Genomic DNA, 15,044 nt, shown 5'->3' on the forward strand with positions numbered 1-15,044 from the left:
GAGCCTGCCAGGGGTGATTTCTGAGTAAAAAGCTGGGAGTAACTCTTGAGCACTGCCAGGTGTGGCCCAAAAATGAAAAATGGAAGGAAAAAAGGAAGGAAGGACTAGAGTGCGGAGGGAGGGAGGGAGGGAGGGAGGGAGAAAGGAAGGAAGGAAGGAAGGAAGGAAGGAAGGAAGGAAGGAAGGAAGGAAGGAAGGAAGGAAGGAAGGAAGGGAGGGAGGGAGGGAGGGAGGGAGGGAGGGAGGGAGGGAGGGAGGGAGGGAGGGAGGGAGGGAGGAAGGAAGGAAAAAATAAAGACAGAGAGAAGGAAGAAAGAAAGGAAGGAAGGAAGCAATACTTGAAGAAGTGAACTCACAAAAGTCATTTCAAGACTCCTGAGAACTTGATCTAGACCCCCTTTTTCTCACTATTTCTTTTTTCTTTCTTTCTTTCTTTCTTTCTTTCTTTCTTTTATTATTATTTTTTTTTTATTTTTGAGTCACACCTGGCTGCGCTCAGGGTTTACTCCTGACTCTGCTCAGAAGTCAACCCTGGCAGGCTCGGGGGACCATATGGGATGCCAGGATTCAAACCACTGTCCTTCTGCATGCAAGACAAACACCCTACCTCCAGGCTATCTCTCCAGCCCCTCCTCCCTATTTCTGATAGAATTGTTTCACCTGACTTTAATTTCAACACAAGAAATTGTCATTTTTCAAAAGTTTTATTATTTTGATTATTTTGCGGTCTGGGGACCACACCCAAAGTACTCAGGAGCTGTTCCTCACTCTGTGCTCAGAGATCACTCCTGATCAACAGGAACAAAATGATCTCATCACATTGCCACAACTGTTTGAAACACTGATTCTCAACCATGCACTTGCCTCATTGCAGACTAATAGTTTGGCATTTTTTCTTAAGTAACAAAAGGAATCATAGGAAAGATGTATTTCATAATACATATTTCTTTCATAAGAAAGAAAAACTTAGGCACTATTGTTTAAGTTCTGAAATAAACCTTCCAGGAAAAAAACAATGGGTCCTATGCCCGGCATCTATTGACAAATCCTTTTACATATATATATATATATATATATATATATATATATATATATATATATATATATATATATAGTTCATTGTTTTATACTGTGATTTATTTGCTAACTTACATATATCCTCTTGAATCCCTGTTAGAAATGTTGCATGATGCTAGACACAGGGCAGGTGATGTGTAATGCCCTTTTCGGGGTGGAAGGAGGGAGAATAGATGATTTAATGTAAATCTTTTTTGGTGAGGAGAGGGGTTCCAGCAGTACTCAGGAAGAACGGGCTACTGCCAGTGAGTCTCAGCCAACCTGGGAGGTTAACTGCAAAGGCCAAAAGACATGGAACTGCTCAGTGTGACCTCAGAGGTGGTACAAGTACTAAGGCACCTGTGTTTCATATAAGCCACTCTGGTTCAGTCTCCAACATCACATAGTCCCCTGAGCACTGATGGTGTGAGCTCCAAGTACAGAGCAAGGAGAAGCCCTTGAGCATTGCCAGGTATGGCCCCAAACCTCATCTTCCCCAGTCCTTAACCAAGAAAAGAAAGAAAAAGCTTTCAGTGTGGGGACCTGAGAGATAGCACAGCAGTAGGGCGTTTGCCTTGCAAACGGACCTGGGTTTGATTCCTGACATCCCATATGGTCCCCCAAGCCTACCAAGAGAGATTTCTGACCACAGAGCCAGGCGTAACTCCTGAGCACCACTGGGTGTGGTCCCCAAACAAACAAACGAACAACAAAAAAACTTTCAGTGTGCTTGAGAATGATGCTAGCTGCAAGTTTGCATATCTAACCTTTAGTATGATTTTTGAGATATATGCCTTCTGTTCACCTTTTGTTGAGAATTTTTCTCATAAATGGTCTTGAAACTTGTCAAAAGCTTTTCTACTCAAAAACCCCTCTTAGAAACAATAATGTTTCATGCTGCAAAATCACCATGCAAAAATCAATGGCACGTCTATATGCAAGCAACAAAATAGAAGGGAAAGAGATGAAACAAGTTCATTCACAATTGCAACCTTCCATCAAGTACCTAGAAATTAATTTAACAAAAGACACTAAAGACATATGAAAAGAGTTATAAAGGACTGCTCTAAGAAATAAAAGCAGAAATAAGACAATTGAAACGTACCCCCTATTCATGGATTGGATGTATTAATATCATAAAAATGGCAGTCGTACTCAAAACAACATACAAATTCAATGCAGTTCCTATAAATTTCCATGACATGTTTTTAAAGATAGACCAACTGCTGCTGAAATTTTTATGGAGTAATAAAACCCCCAAACAGTCAAAGCAATTCTAGGAAAAACAATGGGAAGCTTTTATTTTCCCAAATTTAAATTATACTCTTTAGCTATAGTAACCAAGATTGGGTGGTACTGGATTAAGGGCACAATTTCAGTACAGTGAAATAAAATTAAGGTAACAGAGGCAGATCCTCAGATACATGGTCAACTAACCTTTGACATAGGAGAAAAAAGTATGAAATGAAGTAAGGAAAGTCTCTTCAGCAAATGGTTTTTGGAAAACCCGTCAGTTACATGTAGAAAATCAATCCAGACCCCTATTCTTTTTTCTTTTTTTGAATTTTGCACCACACCCGGTGATGCTCAAGGGTTACTCCTGGCTATGCACTCAAAAATTGCTCCTGGCTTGGGGGACCATATGGGATGCTGGGATCAAGCCACAGTCCTTCTAGGCTAGCACCACTTGTGCCACCACTCCGGCCCCTATTTCACACCATTCATGAAAGTCCATTTAAGAGGATTTGAGAGCTTAATATCAGACCTGATTCTACAAATTATATCCAGGAAAACTTAGGCAGAACACTTCATGGCATTGGATCTAGAGGCATTTTTAGTGATTTAATGCTAGTTTTCAAGCAAAAGGAAGCTAAGATAAATGGAACTACATCAAATTAAGGAGCTTTTCTTGCTTTGTTTTGGGTCACACCTGGCGATGCTCAGGGACTACTGCTCTGCACTCTGGAATCACTTCTAGTGGTGTTCAGGGGACCGTAGGGGATGCTGGGAATTGAAACCTGTTCAGTGGCTTACAAGACAAATACCTTACCTGCTGTACCATCTCTCCAGACCCTTAAGAAGTTTTTGAACCACAAAAGAAACGATCAGAATAGAAAGACACTCTACAGATTGGGAGACAATAATTGCCCACCACTCACCGGACAACAGGTTAATTTCCAAGATCTATAAAGCACTTGTATAACTTAACGAGAGAGGAACATAGCAACAATACAGTAATACAGAATAGATATTTGTCTTATCAAACTCGGGTTCAATTCCAGGCATTTCCTATGGTCCCCTGAGCCTATTAGGAGTGATTCCTGAATACCAAACCAGAAGTAAGCTCTGAGCATTGCTGGGTGTGACCCTCAGAACAAACAGAAAACCTTAAAAAAAGGTCAGACAGATAGAAAACTGGTAGGATGTTTGCCTTGCACATGGCTGACCTGGCTTAGATTCCACAGCACCACATATGATTCTCTGAGCTCACAAGGAATAATTCCACTTCTGTTTGGTCCTGGGAACTATATACAGTGTCAGGGATAAAACTTGGGGCATCATGGGCCAGAGAGATAGCATGGAGGTAGGGCATGTAGAATGACAGTAGTTTGAATCCCAGTCTCCCATATGGTCCCCAGAGCCTGCCAGGAGCGATTTCTGTAGAGCCAGGAGTAACACTTGAGCACCGCTGGGTGTGACCAAATTAAAAAAAAAAAAAAAAACTTGGGGCATCTGCATGTAAGGCAAGTGCCTTACCCCCTGTACTGTCTCTCCAGCCTTGGCTCAACATTTTTGGAAAACATTGTGGCCTTCAAAAAAACTAGGAATTGACATAACAATTCATCTCTGGGTATCTGTTTCTTTTTTTTTTCTTTCTTTCTTTTTTGTTTGTTTGTTTTTGGGTCACACCCGGTAGTGCTCATGGGTTCCTCCTGGCTCTACGCACAGAAATCGCTCCTGGCAGGCTCGGGGGACCATGTGGGATGCTGGGATTCGAACCACCGTCCTTCTGCATGCCAGGCAAACGCCCTACCTTCATACTATCTCTCCAGCCCCTTCTATTCTTTTGTTTGTTTTTGTTTTTTTGGGGGGCACACCTAGCGGTGCACAGGGGTTCCTCCTGGCTCTGTGCTCAGAAATCACTCCTGGCAGGCTCGAGGGACCATATGGGATGCCGGGATTCAAACCACAGTCCTTCTGCATGCAAGGCAAACACCCTACCTCCATACTATCTCTCCGGCTCCCTGGGTATCTATTTCAGGGTAAATCCATTCTATGTGTGCTCCTATGTTCATTGAAGTACTTTTCACAATAGACAAAAACCCAAGTGGCAAGAACAGATGACTGGATAAAGGAACTACGGTACTTAGTATTCCTTACATGGAATACTACTAGGCTATAACAAAATCACTCCATTTGCTGCTACATAAATGGTACTAGAGGGGATCATGCGAGTGAAGTCAGCCAGGAGAGGGACAGATACAGAATGGTCTCGTTCACAAATGGAATATAAAGCAACATATGAACAGAATAACAAACAGCTAAAATCAACAGAACCTGAGCACTGGTCTCACAACTGAGCTTACCACGGTAGAGAGATGGTGGCGAGGACGGGTGTCTGGAGTGGAAGCAGTGAGTCTGCGGTTGGGGGTAGCTGGAGACAAAGGTGGAGGGAAGCAGACGCTCTGGCAAAGGGTGTGAGGTTGAAACATAGAATATGCGGAACCCTAACATTTAATAGCTTTGAAAATTATGGTGACCAAAATACCACTAAATTTTTTTAAGCTTTCTCTCACTTCCTAAGATTATATAATCTTTTTTATCCCCCTTTGGCAGGAGCGAATTTACCAAGCAATGACAGGGCCTCTGGTGCTACTTCCAGTGATAGTACATACAAGTGTACAAATCTGACAATGGCTTAGTGCTTGGGCCCAGCAATGCCACGCTACTCAGGCCTAGCTGTGGGGAGACCACCTGGCAGTGCTTAGAGAGGCATGCAGTAAGGGGGATTGAACCTGCTTCCTTAAACATGTCTGACATGTGTTCCAGAACTTTCTCCCCAGCCCTAAAACTATATAGATGTTGTTTTGACTTTCAGAGCAACATCTGGTAGTAGGAATGAGTTAGCCATGATCTGGTGACCACCACAGTTCACCCCTGGCATGGCTCAGAGGACCAGTTGAACGCAGTACCTTGAACTTGAACTCACACATTCAAAGCAAGTTCTCAACCACAGAGTCATTCCTCATCGATCATACTTTTATTGTTGAATTTGATTTGTAAGTTTGCATCTAAGTTTATCAAGGATTTTGGTCGGTAGCTTTCTTTTTGTATGTGCTGCTCTTGTCTATCTTTGCTAACAGGAGAATGTTGGACTCATAAATATTATTTGGAAAATTTTATTTCAATTTTTTTTGGACAAGCTTGAAGAGGAAGGTGATAGGTCAACTTTAAAGATTTAGTAGAAATCACTAGTAAAATAATCTAGACCTGGGCTTTTATTTGGGGAGATTTGCTTACTATTTTCATTTTCTTGTAATTGATTAGTTGGGGATTCAATTTTCTTCTGATTCAGTCATGGGGGTTTCAGATAATTTTCTCATTTTTCTAAATTCTGCACCCCACTAGAATAATTTGTTCCTAGTAGTCTTTGTGTTCCTTTGTATTTCTAGGCATCAATTTTAATTTCTGCTCTCTAATTTCGGTACTATTTATTAGAGTTTATTTCTTTTTATTCTTAGTGAGGCAAAGTAAAGTTTTTTAAATTTGTCATTTTAGAGAAACAGCCTTGGGAATGGAGCAATAGCACAGCAGGTAGGGCATTTTTCTTGCACATGGCCAACCTGGGTTTGATCCCCAACATTCCATGTATTTCCCCTGGAAATTTCCAGGAGCATTGTTGGGTGTTAAAGAAAGAAAGAAAGAAAGAAAGAAAGAAAGAAAGAAAGAAAGAAAGAAAGAAAGAAAGAAAGAAAGAAAGAAAGAAAGAAAGAAAGAAAGAAAGAAAGAAAGAAAGAAAGAAAGAAAGAAAGAAAGAAAGAAAGAAAGAAAGAAAGAAAGAAAGAAAGAAAGAAAGAAAGAAAGAAAGAAAGAAAGAAAGAAAGAAAGAAAGAAAGAAAAAGAAAGAAAGAAAGAAAGAAAAAGAGAGAGAAAGAAAGAGAAAGAAAGAAAGAAAAAGAGAGAGAAAGAAAGAAAGAAAGAAAGAAAAAGAAAGAAAGAAAGAAAGAAAGAAAGAAAGAAAGAAAGAAAGAAAGAAAGAAAGAAAGAAAGAAAGAAAGAAAGAAAGAAAGAAAGAAAGAAAGAAAGAAGAAAGTGAGAAAGAAAGAGGGAGGGAGGAAGGAAGAAAGGAAGGAAGGACAAAAGGAGGAAAAAAGAAAGAGGAGAATGAAGAAAGGAAAGAAAGAAAGAAGAGCCCTAGGTTTCATTATCTTTTATATTGTCTTTTTTTAGTTCAATTTTATTTATTATAACATAAAAAGAACCAAGTACCTAGTAATAAATTTAACAAAGGAGATGAAAGCTGGAGAGACAGTACAAAGAGTTAAGGCACACAGATAAACCTAGTTCTTTCTCTGGCATTGCATATAGTCCCCTGAGCATCACCAGTAGAAATACTTGAAGATGGAGCCAGAGTAAGCCTTGAGCTTTGGCAGTGTGACCAACCCCCACCTCCCCAAAATCACAGTAGGTGAAAGATTTACACATAAAAACTGTAAGGCACTGTTAAAATAAATACAAGAAAGACATAAGTGAATATTCTGTTCTTGTAGACTGGAAAAATTAACGTCGTTAAAATAGCCATCTGTCCAAATCATTATGCAGATTCAATGACATCCCTATCAAAATTCCAGGGACCATTTACAAAAGAAAGAGAAAAAAGGCCACTGAAATTAATATACAAGACTATGAAACTCCCCAAATAGCCAATGCAATCAGGTGACAAAAGAATAATGAAACATTATCCTCCCTGACTTCTACAGTAATCAAAACAGTGAGGTATTGGCCACAAAGATCCATAGAATTGAATTTATATTTAATAATTAGGGCCCGGAGAGATAGCACAGTGGTGTTTGCCTTGCAAGCAGCTGACCAGGACCAAAGGTGGTTGGTTCGAATCCCGGTGTCCCATATGGTCCCCCGTGCCTGCCAGGAGCTATTTCTGAGCAGACAGCCAGGAGTAACCTCTGAGCATCGCCAGGTGTGGCCCAAAAACTAAAAAAAAAATTTAAATCTTTACATAATGCAGCTAACTTATAACAAAGGAACCAGGAACATGAAATGAAGAAAAGAAAATATGCGGGGCCGGAGAGATAGCATGGAGGTAAGGCGTTTGCCTTTCATGCAGAAGGTCATTGGTTCAAATCCCGGCGTCCCATATGGTCCCCCGTGCTTGCCAGGAGCAATTTCTAAGCATGGAGCCAGGAGCAACCCCTGAACACAGCCAGATGAGACCCAAAAACAAAAAAACAAAAAAGAAAGAAAGAAAGAAAATATCCTTTATTAAGTGGTTCTGAGAAAACTGGAGAGTCATATGCAAAGAATGAAATTGGATCATATCTTATACCATGAAAACTCTTCACGAATATGACTCAAGTGGCAAAGCAGAAATAACCAATGGGATTATGTCAAATAAGTCCATAATAAAAGAAAGATGACTAAAGCAAAAACTAAAATCTACTAAATAAAAAAATATTTAGGGGCCAAAGAGATAGCACAGCGGTAGGGTGTTTGCCTTGCATGCAGAAGGACAGTGGTTCAAATCCCGGCATCCCATATGGTCCCCCGAGCCTGCCAGGAGCGATTTCTGAGCGTAGAGCCGGGAGTAACCCCTGGGTGTTTGTGACCCAAAAAAAAAAAAAAAAAGATTTCATAATTAGACCATAACTCTGGGGCCAGAGAGATAGCATGAAGGTAGAGTGTTTGCCTTGCAAGCAGAAGAACGGTGCTTCAAATCCGGGCATCCCATATGGTCGGTCCCCTGAGCCCACCAGGAGCAATTTCTGAGCGTAGAGCCAGGAGTAACCCCTGAGCGCTGCCGGTGTGACCAAAAAACAACAAAAAAAAAAATTTACACACCATATCCATAATATATAATATATAAGGCCAATATCCTTAATATATAAGAAACAAACTATATATATTTAATATTTATATATTATATATATAATATATATATTTCTTATATATATAAGAAACAAAAAAAGAGAGAGCTTTCTATTAAGTGGCAGCCATCAAGATGGGCGCATACACGTACCAGGAGTTGGTATAAGTGCCATCACACCCAAGAAGTAGTCAGATGTGATGGCATTTCTGCTGGTGGCAATGACAGATGTCCACTTGCATGGGCTTTGGAGGCCCACCTGGCCTGATAAAGAGCACAGACTGAGCCAAGCAAGGTTATGCTGTTTACCAGAGTCCCCTGCACTATGGTGGTCACAAATGTCTGTATCCTGTAGCTGCCTGTAGCAAGCCTGTGCATCACAGTGTTAGCCAGAAGCCTTCAGCCTGGGCTGAGGAATGAGGTGGACGCCACTGTGGGCTCTGAGAGTCCTGAATTCTTGTTGGCTTGGTGAAGATTCCAAGTGCAGGTTCTTTGAGGTCATCCTCATCCATCTATTTTACAACTGAAGATAACCCAATATCCAGTGGTTCACAAAATCAGTCCACAAGAACCGGATGATGCAAGGTCCGACCTCTGGCAGGCTGCAGGAGCTGTGGCCTTGGAAGGAGTCAGAAGTTCCACGACACTATTCGTAACTGACTGTGCAGCTCAGAGAAGGAACAATATTCTCCAGCTCCACATTACAGCTAATAAATAACATTTTTTAAAATCCTCACCTAATAAACAGTGTAGGACAGTCGTGTCTGTTTACAGGTGTTCTTTAAGTAGTCTGCAGATTCTTTCCTTTATGCTTTGTGAAATTGTGAAAGTTGAAGTGCAATAATGTATGATGGCTACGTCATTGGTGTATCTCATTTCCAAGAAGTAAGTGCCGTTGTCTCAGTTTGATCTTATTTAAAATGCCATTTTTTAATATTAGGTGTAAAATCAGTTCTCTAAAAGAGAAGTGACTGAAGTAGCCCTGTAGATGAGCTGGCGCATAGGGATGAGCATGCACTTTATTGTACAGCGATGTAGTGCTGGTTCACTGTTAAGTGGCTTTTATGCTTGTTGTTGTTTTTGGTTTTGGGGAGGTCACACCTGGTGATGTTCAGGGGTTACTCCTTGCTCTGTGCTCAGAAATCGCCCCTGGCTTGGGGGACCATGTGGGACGCCGAGGGATCCAACCACAGTCTGTGGTTGATGCCTTACCTCTAGCACCACTGCTTTAATAAAAATGTAATAAAAAATTTAAAAGCCACCATTTTGTGCTCACTTCGGCAGCACATATACTAAAATTGGAACAATACAGAGAAGATTAGCATGGCCCCTGCGCAAGGATGACATGCAAATTCGTGAAGTGTTCCATATTTTTATGATAAGAGCCTCTAGAAGGACTCTGCCCACTTTCAGAGTATTAGACTTTTACCCCAGTTTACTACTTTTCTCTTCTTCAAACCAAACCACGCAAATTTAACTAGCTAGGCCTGCCTCCCAGTTAGAGGGGGAAATTAGGGAGGCACCTAGACCAATCAGATGCAAGACTACTATGTAGTAGGATAGGTACATAGGGGACCACATATTCTAGCAGCCCTGGGGGTGAGGGAAGAGGATACGGGAGATAGGACAAAAATGGAGGTGTAGGGAGGACAATTTGGTGATGGGAATCCCCCCTGATGTTATGTAAATATTTAACTAAAATATTATTGTCAACAACATGTAAACCACTATGATCAAAATAAAAATTATATTTAAAAAAAAAAGCCACCATTTTTAGAAAACAGGAGAATGAATGGGTTAAGGCACTTGCCTTACACATGGCTGATACCAGTTTGAGCCCCAGCACCGCATATGGCCCCCTGAACACTGCCAGGAATGACCCCAAGCACAGAGTCAGGAATAAGCCCTGAGCATAGAAAGAAAACTCATAAAATTCAGTGACAACAGCAACAACAAAATGTCCTGCTCCAAATAAATGGGGGAATTGAATAGATATTTCAGCTAAGATACACAGATGATGACCAACAAGCACATGAAAACTGATCATTATTATAAAATAAAAAACAACAAATACCATCCCACACTTTTAAGACTAGCCTATATTTAAAGTGGCCAGCAACTACAAATGTTGGAGTTGTGAAGAAGAAGGATTCCTTTTGAGCCAGAGCAATAGTGCAGTGTTTAAGATGCTTGCATTGTATGTGACTGACCTGGCTTCAACACCCTGTACCCCACATAGTACTCTGAGCCCTGCCAGGTGTGATCCCTGAGTGCAGATTCAGGCGTCAGCCCTCAGCACCACCCAAAATATGAAAGAAAACAAAAAGGAGTCCTCATTTGCTGTTGGCAGGGATGTAACTGTTTCAATCTCTACAGGAAAAAATTCAGATATTGTTCAAAATATTAAAAATAGATTTATCCTATGATTCAGCAATCTTCTTCCAGGTATATATCCGGAGAACACAAAAACAGTGATTTTTAACAATGTATAGTCACCTCTATATATTCATTACAGCCCCCTCTATATACTCGTTACAGAACTATCTACATTAGCAAGATGGGAAAACAACCCAAGTATCCAGTGACTGATGAATAGATAAAGAATATGTGCAATTGGGGCCTGAGCGGTGGCGCAAGCTGTAGGGCATCTGCCTTGCATGCGCTAATCTAGGACGGACTGCAGTTCAATCCCCCGGCATCCCATTTGGTCCTCCAAGCCAGGAGCGATTTCTGAGTGCATAACCAGGAGTAACCCCTGAGTGTCACTGGGTGTGGCCCAAAAACAAAAACAAAAAAAAAAGAATATGTGGAATAATACAATGGAACACTATTCAGCTTTAAGAAAACACAAAATCGGGGCTGGAGAGATAGCATGGAGGTAAGGTGTTTGCCTCACATGCAGAGGGTCAGTGGTTCGAATCCCGGCATCCCATAGGTCCCCTGTGCCTGCCAGGAGCGATTTCTGAGCACAGAGCCAGGAGTAACCCCTGAGCGCTGCCGGGTTTGACCCAAAAACTCAAACCCTCCCCCCCAAAAAAAGAAAATACAAAATCATGCTTGTTGTAAGAAGTGTAGAACTAAGAGGGTTCTGTCTAAGCAAAATAAATTAGAAAGAGAAAGACAAATACCAGATGATTTCAGCATCTGGGATATAAAGAAATGAAACAAGGTTAGAGACAAAACAAATCCTTGGATTTGGGCAGAGAGCTGGAGAGGAAAAGGGTCAAAAGGGTGGAGGGAGGAAGTTCTAGGGCATAGTACTGGAGGATTGTTGGTACTCGTGATATTATAATTTCCATCTTGAAAAGATGTGAACTTATAGCCCTAAAACACAATGCTATAAACCATTGTTGCATCAATAAAACGAAAGAGTTGCCTGGTAGCTCTGCCATTTATGCCCTGCAGCTCTGCCTTTGAAAATCCTTGGTGCAGCAGTAAGTTTTTGGCCACACCTCAGCCTGGTATGTGCCAGAACCACAGTGAAGTGTGTGAGGCCAGCCAACACTGAGACTAAAAGGATGTATGAGCAGAGCAGCCAGGAGTGCGACCCCCATCAATCACATGAGTGAACACTGCGATGACTTCTGTCAAGCACTACCAGAGTGTTTTTGAGTCCGACAATGAAAAACAGATCAACCAACCCTCAATGAGCACTGAAGCCTAGTGTCTGAGTGCCATTGTGTTGTGCAGCTCCTGATGAGCACAGCTAAGCATTTAAGCACCACAAGCAAGCATGTGTGTGATCATCATCACAGAAACATGTACAGAGCAAAGGAAAGAGGAAAAAGTTTTGAAGCTATTTGGGCAGGGGTATATAACTGATATTAGAGCAGGTGCCTCATATGTTTGAGGCCCTGAATTTGATTCCTGTAATCCCCACAAACCAATCAATTAATGATCTAATTAGTAAACAGGAGATATGAACAAAATAGAAGATTTGCAAATAAATAGAAATTTTTTCAAAGATGGCAAACAAGCACATGAAGAGTTTCAATATCATTAATCATTAAAAAAATGCAAATAGGGGTCGGGAAGGTGGCGCTAGAGATAAGGTGTCTGCCTTGTAAGTGCTACCAAGGAACAGACCGCGGTTCGATCCCCCGGTGTCCCATATGGTCCCCCCAAGCCAGGGGCGATTTCTGAGCACATAGCCAGGAGTAACCCCTGAGCGTCAAACGGGTGTGGCCCAAAAACCAAAAAAAAAAAATGCAAATAGAGTCACCTATGTCTCTTATTCTATCAACCAAAAGAAAAGAGATTGCACCCATTAAGTGAGGAGGTGAAGAAAAAGGCATCCTAGAATGTAAGTTGGTGTAGTCAGTATGGAAGATCATATGGATGCTTTTTCAGGGGCCAGACCTAAAGCATTGTAGGGCATTTGCCTTGCACATTGTCTACCCAGATTCTATCTCTGGCATCCCACATGATCCTCGAGCCCACCAAGAGTGCTCCCTGAGCACAGAGCACCAACCAGTGTGGCCCAAGAACAAAACAAACAAAATACTATGGAAGTTTTCTTTACATAAACAGAATTTCCACTTTTGGGTATTTACCCAAAGGAAATGAAAATGAGATATCAAAAAAGGCATCTGCATTCCCACATTTGTTACAGCACTAAACACTAAACAAAAATTTAGAATTTAAGTGTGTATCAAAACATGAAAAGATAAGAGGTGTGGGTATATACATACCTATCATGTATATAAAATATTATTCAACGGTAGAAGGAAGTTCTGTGATTTGTAGCAACATGGATGAAAGCTGAAACATTATATTAAATGGGATAAGTTAGAGAAAGAAAAATACTGTATGGTATCATTTATCTAGATAATATTAAAAATCTGAATTCAGGACCAGAATGATAGTGCAGTGGGTAGGGTATTTACCTTGTAAGTAGTTCAATCCCCAGCATCCTATATGGTTCCCTGAGTACTGCCAGGAGTTATTTCTGGGTGCAGAGCTAGGAGTAACCCCTGAGCACTGCTGTGTGTGGCCCCCTCAAAAAAAAAATAAAAAAAAAAAACCCGTGAGTTTATAGAAACTGATCAAGGAAGTGATTACCAGTGGCTGGAATAGGAAAATGGGGTAAAATATTGGACAAATGGTACATAAACTTGCAGATAAAATATGTGTACATTCTGGGGATCAAATGCACCACATTGTTGTTTTGGTTAGCAATACTGAATTACAGTATCTGAAAGTTGCTTAAAGATATCATCATAAATGTTCTCACCACAAAAAACCAATGGTAATTGTGTGATGTGATTGAAGGGTAAGCTACAGTAGTAATCATATTGTAATCATAGGAGTATAAAATCAACACCTTGTATACCTTAAACCTATATTGTGTTGTATGTCAATTATATCTCAATAAAAATCACAGAATCAATTAAATTTGTGTCATTGAAGTGATGCTACTATTACAGCCATCATTCCATCCTGAGTGAATAGCCAGGAGTAAGCCTTGATTATTACCAGATGTGACTCAAAACAACAACAGTTTTCTATCTTACTTTTGGGGAGAACACCATGAAGCCCCAAAGTGTTCAGGCCTATGCCTGGCTCTGCACTCAGGGATCACTTCAGAGGACTTGAGGAACCATTTCGGTTGATGGGGCCATATCAGGGTGGTTCATGTGCAAAGCACATGCACTGCACCATCACTCCAGTCCAACAAGAAATTTCCTTTTGTTCCTTTGTAACCTTAAATGTGGAAGATCAAGCTAATCATATGCTATAGTTCTTAACCCATGATCAGAATCGGTCAGTATAAATCATCTCTTATTTGGTTACATGTGTGTGTTCTCTTTAGTCACCACCAACCACCCTTATTTTCCTCTCCTCACCAATTATGTTGAGGTGTTCAATGTAGGTACATTTTTGGTAAATTCTTATAAATTGTGTATTTAATTATTCTTATATATAAACAGCTTTGAGATGAAATTTTTGGGCCGAAAGATTGCTCAACAGGCTAAGTGCATGTTTTGTTTTGGGTGAGGGAAAAACAAACTTCATTTCTAGAGTTACCTGGACGCCAGGAATCACCAAGAGTAACTCAGAGGCAGGAATAGCCCTCGAACACCACTAGATATGGCCCCAAAACAAAACAAAGCAAAATAAGTAATTTGTAACAACAACAACAACAAAAATTTAAAAGCCAGTTTAGTGAGTTTTGACAAATTGCATGCAGCTTGTATCCATCAACTAAAATGTAGAACATTGCTAGCACACCAAGTTACTTTCCTTTTATAGACATCATTCCCCAAAGCTCCTGCACCCTGTAGCAAAGCAACTAGTTTACATTTATTACTATGACTGTGCTCTTCTAGAATTTCATATGAATGGAACCATACAGTCTTATGCCTGACTATTTGTTTTATTTATTTTGGTTTTTGGTTTTGGCTCACACCTGGCGGCGCTCAAGGGTCATTCCTGGCTCTGCGCTCAGAAATCGCCCCTGGCAGGCTCAGGGGACCATATGGTTTGCCAGGAATAGAACCAAGGTCTGTCGGGGTTGGCCGTGTGCATGGCAAATGCCCTACTGCTGTGCAATCGCTCTGGCCCTGTCCTCATTTCTATATCCTAGGGTCAAGGGTGATATGGATGCCCCCACTTTGATGCCTTCCCTCATGCTGTTATTCTTCTATATACCACAGAAAAAAGAGATTATCTTGTATTTGTACTTCTTTTGACTGGCTTCACTTAACAGTTCCATCCAAATTGCAGCAAATTGCATAATTTCATTGTTTCTTGTAGTTGCATAGTATTGTATTGTGTATATATATCATACATCCATTATCTACTGATTTGTTGTTGGACATCTAGGTTTATCCCCTATCCTAACCATTGTGCCAAGTTACTCAAAAATTATGTATATGTTCTTTCG

The 15,044-nt window shown here is 40.8% G+C and overlaps 1 non-coding gene across 1 annotated transcript; it reads left to right on the top strand.

Moving 5' to 3' along the window:
- The first annotated feature begins 9,426 nt into the window (after positions 1–9,426).
- LOC126023402 (U6 spliceosomal RNA) lies at positions 9,427–9,533 on the top strand. Its single transcript, XR_007500527.1, has one exon. It is a non-coding gene; the product is annotated as a U6 spliceosomal RNA (small nuclear RNA).
- The last annotated feature ends 5,511 nt before the right edge of the window (positions 9,534–15,044 follow it).

The sequence above is a fragment of the Suncus etruscus genome, chromosome 11 (assembly GCF_024139225.1).
Source record: "Suncus etruscus isolate mSunEtr1 chromosome 11, mSunEtr1.pri.cur, whole genome shotgun sequence".
NCBI classification, from domain to species: Eukaryota; Metazoa; Chordata; class Mammalia; order Eulipotyphla; family Soricidae; genus Suncus; species Suncus etruscus.